The 15,276-nt window shown below is 39.7% G+C and overlaps 1 long non-coding RNA gene across 2 annotated transcripts in view; it reads left to right on the top strand.

Annotated features, from left to right (window-relative positions):
* LOC100938916 (uncharacterized) overlaps nt 1-15,276 on the top strand; it is a 106,459-nt gene that overhangs the window by 74,103 nt on the left and 17,080 nt on the right. The window contains exons 6-8 of one of the 2 annotated variants that reach the window (XR_008525377.1): nt 440-544; nt 1,140-1,398; nt 2,160-2,209. This is a non-coding gene — a long non-coding RNA (uncharacterized LOC100938916). Of the gene's footprint in view, nt 1-439; nt 545-1,139; nt 1,399-2,159; nt 13,756-15,276 lie in introns of those variants that run through there. The other variant, XR_008525375.2, reaches the window with a different exon arrangement.

The raw sequence follows: 15,276 nt of genomic DNA, 5'->3' as shown, positions 1-15,276 counted from the left end.
GGTGGGCCGATCACTTGAGGTCAGGAGTTCATGACCAGCTTGGATGGACAATATGGCGAAACCCCGTCTCTACTGAAAAAATACAAAAATTAGGCTGGTGTGGTGGCGCTGTAATCCCAGCTACTTGGGGGGTTGAGGCACAAGAATTGCTTGAACTCAGGAGGCAGAGGTTGCAGTAAGCCGAGATAGCACCACTGCACTCCAACCTGGGCAACAGAGAGAGACTCTGTTTCAAAACAACAAAAACAACAATAACAACAAAACTGATGGATTTGTGAAGCTGCTAACCGAGATTAAACAGAGCAAAAATTAATTACATTAGACTGAATGAACTGAAGAAGAAAACGTATGAGGTTTTATGGCTTTTAAAAATTTGAGCCAATGCTGGTTCTTTTCATGTTTTGTTTTTCAAATTTAAGGAATTTCTTTTTCTTTTCAGCTATGTACAGCTTACAGCAATTTGATAAAGTATTCTTTTGTACATAAAAATGGAAACATTTGCTTTTCTTCCCTACTTGATCTCTCCAAAATTCAGAAACTATTGGTAAGTATTCTTATTTTTATGTTAAATATGAGTCTTTACATAATAAGTTCAATAAGAATTTAACTGTACCCTTTAACAAGATACAGTTGAAGTATTGAATATATTACTGAGGCTTTGACTGGAATGTCATATTTGAAAATGTGCATAGAATGCCTGGCTTCAGGAGTTCCCAACCCTTCAGAGAGTGAATAAACAGTTGTCACTTCTTGGCAGGCCAGAGAACTTCAAGATATTACATACTGTAGGCAAAGTCTGATATCTGCCTTGGTTTGACTTCCTAGCATAAAGAGGTTTTTAAAAGTCCAATTTGAGTTTTCTTGTGAAAATTTACAGTAAAACAAATTTAAAAGGAGTGAGCTTATATGGCTATTCTTGCTGCACTTATGTAAATATCAGGCCAAGTTTGAGGCTAAACTTATTTTACAATCATATTGGTCTTACCATGATTATCTTTAATAAAAATGGGGATAACTGTAGAGAGAAAAATTATGTTTCAGAAGAAAAGTACAGTACATCTGTTATTTGCTTATAGCCGTGTTTATAGCCTTTGAATTTTTATGATCTATCTGTAAACTGGATTCCAAATTCTTTCTAGTTTTCTCTAATATCTGGGTACAACCCTTCAACAAAGAATGAGAACTGCTCTGTTCCTGAAACCCTGTAGCCAAAGTTTGACAATTCAATATACATTCCAAGGGACAAGTCTCATGCCTGATGTTTGAGCCACACAGATAGTTTGTCAGAACGTCTGATGCCACAACTGAAGATATTCAAACTGCAAATTAGGATGAGTCTCTGACTTCATGCTGTGGATAGCTTTTCACAAAACCAGAGGAACAAGACTCCATATCATAGTAAGACTCTTACCCTTCTTATTTTTCTTTAACAATTTTTTTTCTTTTATATTTTGTAGAGATGGGGGCCTCACCATGTTGCCCAGGCTGGTCTGAAATGCCTGAGCTCAGACAACTCTTACCCTTCTTAATTTTTGGTTATTTATGCTTATCTCTTTCACTTGACAGGATAATGCTATAGTTAGAATTTCAGTCAGTAGTTTTTGTGAATAATTTAACAAAGCATTGGATCTGTCATGTCAAATCCATTTTTTTTAAAAGAAGTAGGGTTTTGCTATGTTGCTCAGGCTGGAGTGCAGTGGCTATTCACAAGCATAATCATGGCACATTACAACCTTGAACTGGGCGCAAGCAATCCTTCCACCTCAGCCTCCTGAGTAGCTGGGAATTTAGGAATGTACCACCATGGCTGGCTCAAACCTAAACCTTTACAGGACTTAAGAGATCTTTGAATGTACCTAACGGGTAACATTAGCAACATTCCTAACACGATGTTTGTTCACATTGTACTAGCGGTCTCTTTTATAGAGTTAGTATTCTCTGCTTTAATTTGACATTTTCCTATGTTGCTAGATGATAGAATTGCTGCCTACTATTTATTGAACAGGGAGGAATCTGTGCAGTTGATGACACTTCTTGTTGCACATAGATAAATACATAGGGTATTGTGGAGACTCAGTTGCAAAAAGTTAATGATCAGGCTACTTGGTTAAAATGGGTAGATCCTCATCTGATTCATTCTTTGATCTATTCAATTTTAGGTGGTTCAATTCATCAAGACCCTGGCTTAGGAGCATACTCCAAACTCTTGGTAATGTCTTCCTAATAGTCATACAAATAGTCTGCCTGGTGCATTATTTTTTCTTGAAAAGTTTTAACTTTTTGCACACAGCTATCTGTCAAATATCAAATGGTTTTCCTTCAGTGCAAAGAAATGCATTTTCATGAGAACACTGTAACCTACCAATGACATGTTGAGACTGGAAACCCAGAATGATGGTAACTAAGAGTAGTGTTAATATCTTTCGTTTTGATTTAAAAATTTTTTTTTTAATTTTTATTTTTTTGAGATGGAATCTCGCTCTTGTTGCCCAGGCTGGAGTGCAGTGGCGTGATCTCAGCTCACTGCAGCCTCAGCCTCCCAGGTTCAAGTGTTCCTCCTGCCTCAGCCTCCCAAGTAGCTGAGATTACAGGCACCCGCCACCATGCCTGGCTACTTTCTTGTATTTTTAGTAGAGATGGACTTTCACCATGTTGGCCAGGCTGGTCTCGAACTCCTGACATCAGGTGATCTGCCTGTCTTGGCCTCCCAAAGTGCTGGGATTACAGGCATGAGCCACCGCACCTGGCCAATGCCTTCAGTTTTGATCACACTCTCACCTGGGTGAGAACCTCATCAAAAGAGGGAAGTTGTTAAACAAACATTATAGGAGGCCATTAACTCCTGCACTAGGCCCCAGCAGATTAGACTAAAAACCACAAATGGAGTTACCCACACTCACCAAACTAAAACTGAGTTATTATCTGGTCTTCCAAGAAATCAAGAGGGACAAATAGCTTAATTTTTCTAACAGGCCTGTTGCAATCTTCAATTGGCATGATAATGAAGTTCCTCTTGTTTTAATCCTTCCATTAAGGAGTGATCTGAAGTAAACTGGTGTTAACCAATCAGTTCTCTCTTTATTATTCTGTCTCCCTGTCCCTGTCTTACAAGGAAAGTAACTTTGAAATGATCAGTCTCTTTTTGTTCTTTATGTCAGCCTTCTTCAGCTCATTTTCTGTCTATAAAGCCAACCTCCTCAATCCAACTCGTTGGAACACTTATTCTATTTTATGGGATGGAGCGTTGCCTGATTCTAGAATCACAACTAAGCCATTTGAAATCTTTAAACTTAATTTGCTGTAATTTTATCTTCTGACACTACCTATTACTCTGTTCCTAGGCACATAGATCTCATGAAAGTTGTCCGTATGTGATTATCAATTTTTTTATTGCTGTGTCTGGCATATAGATATTATTTCTACCTAGTAGTTTTAGTGGCATTTGTTTCCCATGTAGTTTCTTCAGGAAGTTTATTTCCAGTATGTCCTTCATTTCTCTTCTTCATTGATCTTCCTTTAGCCTTTGTTTGCTCTATGAGAGGAATGTAGACTCTGGAACTAACAAAGGAAATACAAATGTACAAATAATATTTCCAATACAAGAGTCCATGTGACCTTTAAGAAGAGTCCAAGCTCAATTGGCTGAAAAGGTTTCTGTGAGAAAAGCATTTTCCCAAGGTCAAGAGAGTTCAAAGAACACAGCAAACTTTGTAGAGCATGCCAATTAATTCTGTAGAAGTTGTTTTTGTGTGTGTGCAAAGACATAGGGGCTTGGCTGGTCATTCTGGTCTCCAGATGGTCACAGGATGCAGCCAGTAATGACCATGGAACATCCTGAAACTGATTATTAGTTTAATCAAGCAACATAGTCTCATTTGTTTGCTTGTACGAGAAAGTTTGACAAAAATTTTGACTATGTTCTCTGTCATCCCTACTACTACTCCACACTAAGTGACTATCATTTTCCGGCTGGATTATTGTAATGACTTCCTAACTAGTCACCTCTTTAACAATCTTGCTTCTCTGAAATCTATTCACACTGCAGCTGGAGAGGTCATTTTAAAGTCTACATTGGATTTTGTCACTCCCAGCTTTAGAAATGTCCTTGGCTTCCCATGGTAGTTAGAATAGCATGGAAAAAGCTTTACCATGGCCTGCAAGGTCCTGAGTGACTGGGACCCCACCTCCCTTTTCCATTCTTCCACCATCCCTCAAGTTTCCAACAATCTTAGCAGGTTTCATGCCACTGTCCCTTTGGCCTAGTGCTCCACCCAGCCACAGAGCTTCTTGTGGTCCCTCAAAAGCCCAAACTCCTTCTTATCGTAGGGCTTTTCCATGTGCTCTTCTTTCTCCCTAAAACATGCTCCTCCTTCATAATTCAGTGCTACACATACTGTTTGGGGTATCTCTTTAAGGATGGTAGCAGGCAGCTAGCAGTGGTCACTTTTACCTGGCCAGGCTGGGAGAGCTCCATGAGGGAGGTGATTCTCAAGCTTGAAGTTGAGGAAGCATTCATAGGCAGACAAGTGGGACAAAAGTGTAATCTCAGCAGAGGGAACAGACTAGATTAAAATATGGAAGGCAAGAAACCATTGGGATAAAAGTAGTGATGACATTTCTTAAAATAAGGACAACAGACCGAGGAGGAAGTTTTGAGAGAAAGATGAACTCTGCTTAGAATCTGTTGAGTTTAATTTAGCTGGGACTTCAAGATGGAGAGAAGAATAGGCAATTGGATATGTGGGGAAGGATACGGACTAGTTATCTAAAAGGTAGAGAAGGACATGTAGATCTAAAAGTTACCAGCACAATTTCCCAGGCAAACATTTTAGAGTAATAAAAAAAAAAAAAAAACCAACATTTAAAAAGCAGGCACCAGTAATGAACACAAGAAATGGTCAGAAAAGTTGATGTCTCTGAAAGCAAGGAGGGGGAGAGTTTCAAGTTGTCCACAGCAAAAACATAAATAATTTAATGTGAGAACTAAAAGGACCTTCAGGGATTTGGCAATAGGAAAGTCGTGGATGAGCTTTGCCAGGGAAATGTGGGAAACTGAGATGTAAGGAAAATAGGTGGAGATTGGGGAGAAACTGGAATATCAAGAAATGTAGCTGGAGATTGAAGACTATTCTTCCGTGGAGTTTGGCTGTGAAAGAGGAGAGAGGGGGCAGAGGAACAGAGTGGTTCTTGTGAACCCCTATGAAGTGGGTACAGAACTATGAAGTGGGTACAGAGTTGAGTTAGAGTGTTTTATTTGTATTTTTTAGATTAGATGAGGCTAATGGTTTTATAGACAGAAGGAAGGTAAGATTGAAATATAATATTTGAGAAAACAATTTATGAAACAAAATATTGCAAGAGAGGGTAGGGACTCTGCTTTTGAAACCAAGAATTTAGTAGAGGAACAAACTCTGAGATGGGTAGAAAAGAGAAAAGGGTCATGGCCTGCTTATACAGCTGTTGACTGCAATTTTCCTCTGTGAGGTAGGAGCTGTGGCCACTGCTAAGAGGCTAGACAATGTGGTAAGTGGCTACCTCATCTCAGCAACTTAGCTGAGATACCTGCTGGTACAAAATCATAGCGGTTTTACATGTCAAGGGTTCATGGCTATGAGGACTGGACCTACATATAAAGTAAAATATTCGAGGCTGTGACATTTCTGCAGATGTGTGCACATGGTCTGATCTGGTCTCTCCTGGCCCAACAATAGGGATGCAAGGCCAGAGGAGAAGATTTGAAGGTCAAGGATGTGAAAGTAGCTGCAATAGCCGGTCAGATCCTCTCTGAATGTAAATGTCAGATCCTCACAGTGACTGACTCTCAGGACTGGATACCACCTTTTTCTTTTCAGTAGAGTGATTTAGGAATCAGTCACAGTTCTAGGGACTATCTGATAGTGCTTGTCTGTACCTCATATTTGAGCTAATAAACATTGTCAAATAACTGTTTCAGTGGAGTGAGAACTTTTAGGGAAGGGTAATGCGTATAATTGTCTATTATCAAAATAAAAGGCCATGCTGCACCTATACTTCTCACTGGGGAATAACAACTAAAACATGTGTTTTAAAAATATGTCTCCAATGCACTGAGCATGTTTATCAGGTATATTTGATTTAAATCAAAAGACTTTAGGTGGAGGTAATTCTTCACTTCTTGTATCTGTAAACATAAAATTATCTCTTTCTCCTTGCAGCGGTACTAACACTGTCTTCAGTGTTTTGTAATCTCGGTTTTTGTTATTTTGGCTTTTTTTCTCTTGCCTCTGACTTTTTTGTCTTTGCTTATGTTTTTCTGCTGAGTTAACAGCGTCCCAGGCACAAAGTAAGCACCAGATAAATACCTGCTGATTGACTGACCCAAATCCCAAAGCAGGATGCTTTAGTCACAGGGTCGAATCAGGAAAATGATGTTGCCAATTTAAAGCTGTCCTCCTGGTGGCTTCAAGCCACCCATTCATGGCTAAGTAGTGTGTGTGTGAGCAACTGCCTTGCAGCACCACTCAAAGTGGCCATGCTATTGCTGTTAGGACCATAGAGGCTAGAATTTACTAAAGTACAGAAACGTTTAGCTTGGGTTTTCTTTCTCTCTAGTTGCTAATCTTAATTAGACTGTCGTCCTTAAAGATCACAGGTACATACCATTTTCATTTTTTACAAAATACAGCTTCATTATCAGTAGCAAAAATTCTTAGGATGAGGCCCTGGGTTAAAGCTATAAACACATAAAGAAATTGTTCAAGGCAGCTATATTTGAACATCTATTTTTATAGCCCATTAAAAAGAATTTTGTAGGTGTTCCCATCGTAAGTCGTAAGGCGAGGTCTTTCTCTTTTTCACAAAGCCATGCCATCTATTACTCTGCAGTGTTGTATTTTAAGCGGTGTCTAACTTAAAATGTTATTGATTTTCCTGGAAAGTTTTTATTGTTCTGATTAATTTGTACTTTTAAAACCTTTGCCTGCTGTTTCATGTGCAAAGGTTTTTTGAATTATGGATGAATAATGTCTGAAAGATCATAATTTCCCACAGGAATGTGTCTATAATAGAGTGGCACACAAAAGAGAGGAGGTTCTTGTCCTCAGGGAGTTTATCTTCCAGTCGGGAAAGATATAAAAAATAAGTAAAATGATAAATAAATAATTTTAAGTTGGGATAGCATTTGTACAGTAGTCTCCCCTTATCCATAGGGGATAAGTTCCAAGACCCCAGTGGATGCCTGAAACTGCACAGTAATGGATCCTATATACACTAATATGGAATGGCCGTGTCCCCAACCAAATGTCATTTTGAATTGTAGCTCCCATAATCCCCATGTGTTGTGGGAGGGACCCGGTGGAGATAATTGAATCATGGAGGTTCAACACCATCCTGTTCTAGTGATAGTGAGTTAGTTCTCATGAGATCTGATGGTTTTATCTTTTATTTATTTGTTTATTTATCTATTTTTAGATGGAGTCTCACTCTGTTGCCCAGGCTGGAGGGCAGTGGCACGATCTCAGCTCACTGCAACCTCTGCCTCTCGGGTTCAAGCAAGTCTCCTGCCTCAGCCTCCTGAGTAGCAGGGATTACAGGCACCTGTCACCACGCTCAGCTAATTCTTGCATTTTTAGTAGAGATGTGGTTTCACCATGTTGGCCAGGCTGGTCTCGAACTCCTGACCTCAGGTAATCTGCCCACCGCCTCAGCCTCCCAAAGTGTTGGGATTACAGGCATGAGTCATCATATGCAGCCATGGGATCTGATGGTTTTATAAGGGGCTTCCCCCTTTGCTGGGCACTCATTCTTCTCCTTCTTGTTGCCATGTGGGAAAGGAAATGTTTGCTTCCCTTTCTGCCATGATTGTAAGTTTCCGGAGGCCTCCCCAGTCCTGTGAAACTGTGAGTCAATCAATTTTCCTTATAAATTACCCAGTCTCATGTATGTCCTTATAGCAGCATGAGAACAAACTAATACAGTAAATTTGTACTGCAGAGTAGGGTGCTGCTACAAAGATACCCGAAAATGTGGAAGCAACTTTGGAACTGGGTAACAGGCAGAGGTTGGAATAGTTTGGAGGGCTCAGAAGAAGACTGGAAGATGTAGGAAAGTTTGGAAATTCCTAGAGACTTGTTGAATGTCTTTGACTAAAATGCTGATAGTGATATGGACAATGAAGTCCAGGATAAGGTGGCCTCAGATGGAGATGGGGAACTTGTTGGGAACTGGAGTAAAGTTACTCTTGCTATGCAAAGAGACTGAGGCATTTTGCCCCTGCCCTAGAGATCTGTGGAACTGTGAACTTGAGAGAGATGATTTAGGATATCTGGCAGAAGAAATTTCTAAGTGGCAAAACATTCAAGAAGAAGCAGAGTATGAAAGTTTGGAAAATTTGCAGCCTGACAATGCAACAGAAAAGAAAAACTTATTTTCTGGGGAGAAATTCAAGCCCAGGGCAGAAATTTGCATAAGTAATTAGGAGCCGAATTACATTTCCCAGTGTAATGGCCAACACACTGGGAAAGTGACTCCAGGGCATGTCAGAGAACTTCACCGCAGCCCCTCCTATCATAGGCCCACAGGCTTAGGAGGAAAAATGGTTCTGTGGGCCTGGCCCAGTGCCCCCCTGCTGTGTACAGACTAGGGACTTGGTGCCCTGTGCCCTAGCCACTCCAGTCGTGGCTAAAAGAGGCCAGGGAACAGCTCAGGTCATGGCTTCAGAGGGTGCAAGCCCCAAGCCTTGGCAGCTTCCACATGGTGTTGAGTGTGCAGGTGCACAGAAGTCAAGAACTGAGGTTTGGGAACCTCCACTTAGATTTCAGAGGATGTATGGAAACACCTGGATGTCCAAGCAGAAGTTTGCTGCAGGGACAGGGCCCTCATAGAGAACCTCTGCTAGGGCAGTGTGAAAGGGGAATTGTGGGGATGGAGTCCTCACACAGAGTCCCCACTGGGGCACTGCCTAGTGAAGCTGTGAGAAGAGGGCCACTGTCCTCCAGACCCCAGAATGGTAGATCCACCAACAGGACAGCTTGCAGAGTGCACCTGGAAAAGCTGCAGGCACTCAACACCAGCCCATAAAAGCAGCTGGGAGGGGGGCTGTACCCTCCAGAGCCACAGGGGCAGAGCTATGCAGGGTCATGGGAGTCTACTTCTCGCATCAGTGTGACCTAGATGTAAGACATGGAGTCAAAGAAGATCATTTTGGAACTTTGAGGTTTAATGATTGCCCTATTGGATTTTGGACTTGGATGGGGCCTGTAGCCCCTTTGTTTTGGCCAATTTCTCCCATTTGGAATGGGTGTATTTACCCAATGCCTGTACCCTCATTGTATCTGGGAAGTAACTAGCTTACTTTTGAATTTACAGGCTCATAGGTGGAAGGGACTTGTCTCAGATGAGACTTGGGACTTGGACTTTTGGGCTAATGCTGGAATGAGTTAAGACTTTGAGGGACTGTTGGAAGGGCATGATTGTGTTTTGAATTGTGAAGACATGAGATTTCAGAGGGGCAAGGGGCAGAATAATATGGTTTGGCTGTGTCCAAACTCAAATCTCTTCTTGAATGTAGGTCCCATAATCCCTATGTGTTGTAGGAGGGACCAGGTGGAGATAGTTAAATCATGGGGGTGGTTTCCCCCATCTTGTTCCCATGACAGTGAATTCATTCTCACAAGATCTGATGGTTTTATAAGGGGTTTCCCCCTTTGCTAGGCACTCATTCTTCTCCTTCCTGCTGCCATGTGAAGAAGGACATGTTTGCTTTCCCTTCTGACATGATTGTAAATTTCCTGAGGCCTCCCAAGCCCTGTGGAACTGTGAGTCAATTAAACCTCTTTTCTTTATAAAATGTATGTCCTTATAGCAGCATGACAAAGGACTACTACATACACTATGTTTTTTCCTATACAGTATCAAGCAGGTAGCATGTATAGTGTGACTATATCAGACAAAGGGATGATTCATGTCCAGATTCATGTCCAGGGCAGGACAGAGCAGGATGGTGCAAGATTTCATCATGCTACTCAGAATGGTGTGTAAATTAAAACTGATTAGTTGTCTATTTTTAGAATTTCCACTTAATATTTTTGGACCACTATTGACTACAGATAACTGAAACTGGAAAGTAAAACAATGGATAAGGGGGGACTACTGTATTTGCTTTTTCTTCCCCATATGTTTCTGTCAGCATTACCATTTATAGACTTATTAAATGTATTCTCCATCAAGAAGTACCATACAGTATAACTTCTAATTGAGAAAGTTAAAAATAAGAAAATGGATTAATGTTGATGGGATTACTGAGTTTACCATGTATCTCATGATACATGGTAGCAGTCTGCCTTATAAAACTATGAGATAGGATACCAAATATTCCACTATGATGCCAGCCAGAAGTTAACACGTTATGCAGTTGTGGTGCTAGCATATGAAATATGGTATGTGGTCTGAAGCTGTGACAATTTTATGGTACCGATGCTTCCATGGCCTGAATACATGAATTTGGTAATTAAGGGGCAGAACTGGAATGATACCTCTCATGAAATCACATAGTGGCTGAATCACAAAAGCTTGCATCACACTCCAGTCCCCTTGGGCTCTGCTCGTTTAGGGGGTCTTAGTAGCCAAAGGAGGGTTGCTTCCACAGGATATCAAGTAAACACTGGCTTAATTGCATTGGAAGCTGAGTTTGCCACTTTTTCATTTCCAATTCTAAAACCACAGAATGAAAAGTCAAAAAGAAGATTATGATATGACAGAAATGATGATTCTAGCTATAATGGGGAAACAGTGTTGCTATTACACAATAGGATCAAGAAGGGTGTTGGTAGAAATCCAGCAATCCTCTGGGGTACTTCTTAATACTGCCATGTCCAGCATCAAAAGTTAAAGGAAATCCACAGCAACCCAATATGGGAAGAATGATCAAGGGGCAGCTTTCTCAGGATCAAGGTATAGGTAAATCCTTGGTTGAGGGAAAAAGAAACTTGAAATTGATAATAGAGGAGTTGAGTCATCAGTGCAAATACAGCACCAAGACGAATTATAGAAATAAGACTGTAACACCTACCCATATTTTCTTTCATGTATATATGTATAAATCTTAACTGTTTTTCCTACACTGTGTCTCTGTTCTATTATTTCTTTATCAATAGTGGCTTTTACAAATTAGTCCATAGTTTACAGAATATTGAGACAATACCATGGCACAATTCCAGAAGAATTGGACATCTTCCAGAAAGCCTGAATTTTGATCTGGATGAAGCTTCAACGGGTTCCTTTTATATGAGGAAGAATAGTTACTTTAAGTTAAGTAGGAACACTTTTTTTCCTGGAACTTTAAGCATGGGGAGAAGCTTGTAAGTTGGTGTTGAGCTGCCAAAAGTTTGGCTTATAGTGGACATTCGTGATTCATTTTGGCTGTGTGGCAACCAAGTCCCATTCTATACTCTATTTGAGAATTCCTACTCATGAATCTTGGTGTGGGGCAAAAAGAGTCTATCGCTAACGAGGCTAAGAATGCCAGACATTTAACAGCTTCTCTTGAAGACAGTTTATTGTCATGAGACTTAGTTAGGTTCAGAACTGGACTTTAAGGGTTAGTGATGGAAGAAATCAAGAACAGGCGTCTTTTTTCTTGTGACTATGGCAAAGTCACCTATTAATATTATTTTCTTATAAACAATAAAGCTAAACTTAGTGTGAAACTTGCAGATTTTATCCTGAAATTGGGCTCTCCAGCCCTGCCAATGTGTCTACAAATTACTTACTATCCTTTTAATAAATTCCTTTCCTGCTTAACTCCAACTAGAGTTGCTAGAAACCATGATATCAACTACCATAGCATTTGTTGAGGCATTTCCCAATATTTTACCACTGTTATGAATTCCTTTTTAAAAATTCTTTTTAAACAACCCCTTTAAAAATATTTATTTTTAAAAGTCAGCCATGGACCTTGTACTTTAAAATATTTTAATATTAAGTAAAATGCATTCATTAACATTACCACCTCTAGGAACCCCAGGTTGAGGATCACCAGCATAAGATAAACCAAGTACATATTGTGCAGCAACATCTCATTAATTCAAATGAAACGGGAAAGATTGTCTATATCAATGTGAAATACTCACTTTTAAAACAATGAGGTTTTATTATTTCCAATTACTTATAGCAAGTAACTGCATCTAACTACCATCAAAGCATTACTAGAAATGCTAGAAATCTACTAGAAATTACTAGAAATCTGCCAAGCTAGATATATAGAGTACATGTTAATATAATCAAGTTTTATTTTGTTGGAAGGGAACTGTATTATTCAGGATTCTTTCTGTTTCAAATAATTTTTAAAAACTGAATTCAAACTGGCTTAAATATGAAAGGGAATGTCTTGACACACAGAACTTAAAAATCCAGAGGTTAATCTGGCTTCAGACATTATTAGATGTATGGGCTAAAAAAAGAGCCAGGACTCAGTCTCCCTCTCTCCACTGCTTGGCTATAGTTTCCTCTGTATTGGTGTCATTCTCAGGCAAGCCCTCCCCCACTTGCTAGCAAGATAGTTGCCAGAAGTTCTGGGCCTACCTCTTACCCTTTCAGCAACCTGTAAAGGAAAAAATTTCTTTTTCCCAACAGTTTCCTTAAAAGTCTTAGGACTGCTTCAAATTTTCCGAGCATGGACCATGTACCCTTTCTTGGCCAAGGAGATAAAAGTCACTGAATGTCTATATAAGGATCAGATGCCCATTTCTGGAAGCTGAGGATGATTTTAGCTCTACCATACCTTGTAGAAATGGGGGAGAGGTGGTTCAACAAAGAACAATGGGATGCTGTTACCAGAAGAAGGAATAAGATGCTGGCCAGGTGAAAAGACCAATTTCACGAGAGAACCTTAAATTACCAGCGCCACCTGGTGCATCAAAACTCCTCTGAAGCTGGGCGCAGTGGTTCACACCTGTAATCTCAGCACTTTGAGTGGTTGAGGCAGGAGCATTGCTTGAGCCCAGGGGTTTGAGACCAGCCTGGGGAACATAGGGAGACCAACCCCTCCCCCTACCCCAACACATCTCTACAAAAGATTTAAGGATTAGCCAGGCATGGTGGTGCACGCCTGTCATCCCAGCTAACTGCAAGGCTGAGATTGGAGGATTTGTTGGGCCTGGGAGGCTGAGGCTGCAGTGAGCTGTGATTGTGCCACTGCACTCCATCCTTGGTGACAGAGTGAGACCCTGTCTCAAAAACAAACAAACAAAATTCCTCTGTAACACTACTGATGGCTACTGAGCTTCTACTTGCATACTTCCCATATTGATATATTTTCTATCCTATTCAGCAACTTATTCTGTTGCCAGTAAGTGTTAAAGTTCTTCCTTGTGTGGAATTAAAATTTGCTTCCTTGGATTTTAAAAACGTCTATCTGTTTATGCTCTGCTCCGTTGAGTTCAGCACGTGCCCATTCCTACTTAAAAATGACACTCCTTACAGTGTTTGAGGTCAGATTTCATACAAATCATGTACCCCATTTCTCAAATGACTCTTTTTCTCCAGAACCTTTATTATCTTGGACACTTTTCCCTAAGACATTTTCTTGCTCATTGATGTTGCCATAAAATGTACTTCTATAAAAGAACATACTTGGAAGATAAATAAAACAAGGAAATGGGAGTACACCATGAAACACAGAAATCATTTTGTTAACTGTGACCCATCTCTCTAAATGCAGCCTGATTTGGTTAGAAGAACAATCCTTGGATTTGGAAATAAAATGCAATGTCCTGCTTTCTTTTTCTTTTTTCTTTTTTGTCTTGACTAGAGTGACTGTAGTCTGTTTTACCCAAGACAGTCTCAAATTATCCATTTTGGGCTAGTGTAATTATTATGATGCCCCCCTTCTCTTTCAAAACCTTATTTTGGTCATGCTAGTCTTGAACCACTATCTGTATATATTGTCCATAGTTTGACATAAATCTTACCACAAGTTTTGGCTATTGTGCCAGAGGTAGCAAAACCTACAACCTGTTCAGTTTTTGGATTTCATCCAGGTGAGATGTGCTGATTGAGTCAAGGAGTTTCCATGCTGGACAAGTATGTACTTTTGGTTGATCAGTGCTAGATAATAATGCTTCAGAACTTTGTCTAGGTAGTCTAATTATTCAGAGGACTGTGTGATATTTGTGACATTGCCAGATGGAGCACGTTCAAGGAGAAAGACAACTATGCAGCCACAAGAAACACACACTATCACCTTGTGCCTGAAGAAATTGTGTTTTATCATCACATTGTTAATCAATTGACAATACAATTACTTACAGTTCATTTATGCTGGAATAAATGTAATTACTGATATATTTAGGATTATGTCTATCAGTTTATTATTTGTTTCCTATTTGTTCAAGCAGTTCTATGTTTCTTTAAAAATGTAAAGAAGACATGTTGATCAGCTGATTAATGTTTCAATGGCCTTATTTTCTTGAATAGCTATAGGAGTGTTCAAAATAGAAATAGACCACATTCCAAACATGATGTATCACTATAGTGGTTTCAGAGGAAGGGCAGACTGAGTGAGCTCTGTGTAAGGGTACCCAGAAAATTTATCACCAAAAGTGAAACATTTTTGAGAGTGAGAGAGGGTGCTATTAATAATTATTCTGGAATGACAGGTGTAAACCAGGACAATTCTAGGCACACAAAGATGTATAGTGACCCTAAACAAATATGTATTTATTGTATAATTAATTGTTTCCTATTAGGGAGCTGTGCACAAGAATTGTGATCATGGAAGCTGGCGATAGGTAATTTGTTGTATTTGCTGTATTAAGTGTGTACCTTAAATAATAAACAAGTTCTATGATTAGGATTTGGTCCAAGCAACTTAAAGTCTAGAATTTACACATCCAGAAATTATACATGTACTATATCACTTGTAGGCATCAAGATTAGAAAGTATTACATGAATCAGGTCTTAAATAGTTTGGGAAAAGTACAAGTTGTTTTGAGATACCTCAATCCCTCTTCATTCCCATTACTAATCACGAAAACAACACAAATGTTTTTGTTTTCTTCTTGACTTGGGTCACATTCCATTGTGGGGTGATGTAAGAGTTTTAGCCAAGCATAGAATAGTAATGAGCAATTTGGGAGATTCAGTTCTAAAACCTTGCCTTGGGTCATACACAACTAGCACTTAGAATCTAAGAACATGGAACCATTTGACTTGTAAGGTTAATTGTATACCTGTTGACTTTGGGCATATTTTCTAAGGTTAAACTGGAAAAACAAAGAGTCAGTTATGGTCCACTTGTT

Source organism: Pongo abelii, chromosome 4 (assembly GCF_028885655.2).
Source record: "Pongo abelii isolate AG06213 chromosome 4, NHGRI_mPonAbe1-v2.0_pri, whole genome shotgun sequence".
Taxonomy (NCBI): Eukaryota; Metazoa; Chordata; class Mammalia; order Primates; family Hominidae; genus Pongo; species Pongo abelii.
This window is presented reverse-complemented; position numbering and strand designations above follow the sequence as displayed.